This window comes from Carassius carassius, chromosome 9 (genome assembly GCF_963082965.1).
Source record: "Carassius carassius chromosome 9, fCarCar2.1, whole genome shotgun sequence".
Lineage (NCBI taxonomy): Eukaryota > Metazoa > Chordata > Actinopteri > Cypriniformes > Cyprinidae > Carassius > Carassius carassius.
The window spans coordinates 2,102,501-2,105,000 of NC_081763.1; the positions used below are offsets into that span (position 1 = coordinate 2,102,501).

Sequence of the window (2,500 nt, forward strand, 5' to 3'; positions counted from 1 at the left end):
TTTGCAAGATTATTGGACAATTAGTGAAAATTTCCAAAAGAACTAACCAGGCCTATTAGATAATTACTGAAAAAATCCAAAAGTACTAACCTGGCCCAAACCTGCTTAGATTTGGAGATCAGTTGAGATCAGGCATAGCCAGGATGGTATGGCCATAAGCGAAGGAGGCTGCAAAGAGAGGGCTATTTAAAGATCAGCCACTATAATCGCCAGTGCTTTATATAAGTAGGGAAGGAAACCCAAAAGCTTACAGCACCTGGTATTCCCAGGCGGTCTCCCATCCAAGTACTAACCAGGCCCAAACCTGCTTAGCTTCCGAGATCAGACGAGATCGGGCATAGCCAGGTTGGTATGGCCGTAAGCGAAGGAGGCTGCAAACTGAAGGCTATTTAAAGATCAGCCACTATAATCGCCAGTGCATTATATAAGTAGGGAAGGAAACCCAAAAGCTTACAGCACCTGGTATTCCCAGGCGGTCTCCCATCCAAGTACTAACCAGGCCCAAACCTGCTTAGCTTCCGAGATCAGACGAGATCGGGCATAGCCAGGTTGGTATGGCCGTAAGCGAAGGAGGCTGCAAACTGAAGGCAATTTAAAGATCAGCCACTATAATCGCCAGTGCATTATATAAGTAGGGAAGGAAACCCAAAAGCTTACAGCACCTGGTATTCCCAAAAATACTAACCAAGCCTATTAGATAATTACTGAAAAAATCCAAAAGTACTAACCTGGCCCAAACCTGCTTACATTCTGAGATCGGGCATTGACTCTTTTTTTTTTTTTTTGCAAGATTATTGGACACTTAGTGAAAATTTCCAAAAGTACTAACCAGGCCTATTAGATAATTACTGAAAAAATCCAAAAGTACTAACCTGGCCCAAACCTGCTAACATTCTGAGGTCGGGCATTGACTCTTTTTTTTTTTTTTTGCAAGATTATTGGACAATTAGTGAAAATTTCCAAAAGTACTAACCAGGCCTATTAGATAATTACTGAAAAAATCCAAAAGTACTAACCTGGCCCAAACCTGCTTACATTCTGAGATCGGGCATTGACTCTTTTTTTTTTTTTTTTTGCAAGATTATTGGACAATTAGTGAAAATTTCCAAAAGTACTAACCAGGCCTATTAGATAATTAATGAAAAAATCCAAAAGTACTAACCTGGCCCAAACCTGCTTAGATTTGGAGATCAGTTGAGATCGGGCATAGCCAGGATGGTATGGCCATAAGCGAAGGAGGCTGCAAAGAGAGGGCTATTTAAAGATCAGCCACTATAATCGCCAGTGCTTTATATAAGTAGGGAAGGAAACCCAAAAGCTTACAGGACCTGGTATTCCCAGGCGGTCTCCCATCCAAGTACTAACCAGGCCCAAACCTGCTTAGCTTCCGAGATCAGACGAGATCGGGCATAGCCAGGTTGGTATGGCCGTAAGCGAAGGAGGCTGCAAAGAGAGGGCTATTTAAAGATCAGCCACTATAATCGCCAGTGCATTATATAAGTAGGGAAGGAAACCCAGAAGCTTACAGCACCTGGTATTCCCAAAAGTACTATCCAGGCCTATTAGATAATTACTGAAAAAATCCAAAAGTACTAACCTAGCCCAAACCTGCTTACATTCAGAGATCGGGCATTGACTCTTTTTTTTTTTTGCAAGATTATTGGACAATTAGTGAAAATTTCCAAAAGTACTAACCAGGCCTATTAGATAATTACTGAAAAAATCCAAAATTACTAACCTGGCCCAAACCTGCTTACATTCTGAGATCGGGCATTGACTCTTTTTTTTTTTTTTTTTTGCAAGATTATTGGACAATTAGTGAAAATTTCCAAAAGTACTAACCAGGCCTATTAGATAATTACTGAAAAAATCCAAAAGTACTAACCTGGCCCAAACCTGCTTAGATTTGGAGATCAGTTGAGATCAGGCATAGCCAGGATGGTATGGCCATAAGTGAAGGAGGCTGCAAAGAGAGGGCTATTTAAAGATCAGCCACTATAATCGCCAGTGCTTTATATAAGTAGGGAAGGAAACCCAAAAGCTTACAGCACCTGGTATTCCCAGGCGGTCTCCCATCCAAGTACTAACCAGGCCCAAACCTGCTTAGCTTCCGAGATCAGACGAGATCGGGCATAGCCAGGTTGGTATGGCCGTGAGCGAAGGAAGCTGCAAAGAGAGGGCTATTTAAAGATCAGCCACTATAATCGCCAGTGCATTATATAAGTAGGGAAGGAAACCCAAAAGCTTACAGCACCTGGTATTCCCAAAAGTACTAACCAGGCCTATTAGATAATTACTGAAAAAATCCAAAAGTACTAACCTGGCCCAAACCTGCTTACATTCTGAGATCGGGCATTGACTCTTTTTTTTTTTTTTTGCAGGATTATTGTACAATTAGTGAAAATTTCCAAAAGTACTAACCAGGCCTATTAGATAATTACTGAAAAAATCCAAAAGTACTAACCTGGCCCAAACCTGCTTACATTCTGAGATCGGGCAT

General features: G+C 41.4%; 4 non-coding genes across 4 annotated transcripts; all 4 read right to left on the bottom strand.

The window, feature by feature from the left end:
• Positions 1-244: 244 nt before the first annotated feature.
• LOC132150821 (5S ribosomal RNA) lies at positions 245-363 on the bottom strand. The gene has a single exon (XR_009436001.1). It is a non-coding gene; the product is annotated as a 5S ribosomal RNA (ribosomal RNA).
• Positions 364-447: 84 nt separating this feature from the next.
• LOC132150823 (5S ribosomal RNA) lies at positions 448-566 on the bottom strand. The gene has a single exon (XR_009436003.1). It is a non-coding gene; the product is annotated as a 5S ribosomal RNA (ribosomal RNA).
• A 750-nt stretch (positions 567-1,316) lies between these two features.
• Positions 1,317-1,435, bottom strand: LOC132150090 (5S ribosomal RNA). The gene has a single exon (XR_009435336.1). It is a non-coding gene; the product is annotated as a 5S ribosomal RNA (ribosomal RNA).
• Positions 1,436-2,039: 604 nt separating this feature from the next.
• LOC132149836 (5S ribosomal RNA) lies at positions 2,040-2,158 on the bottom strand. The gene has a single exon (XR_009435098.1). It is a non-coding gene; the product is annotated as a 5S ribosomal RNA (ribosomal RNA).
• Between the last annotated feature and the right edge of the window lie 342 nt (positions 2,159-2,500).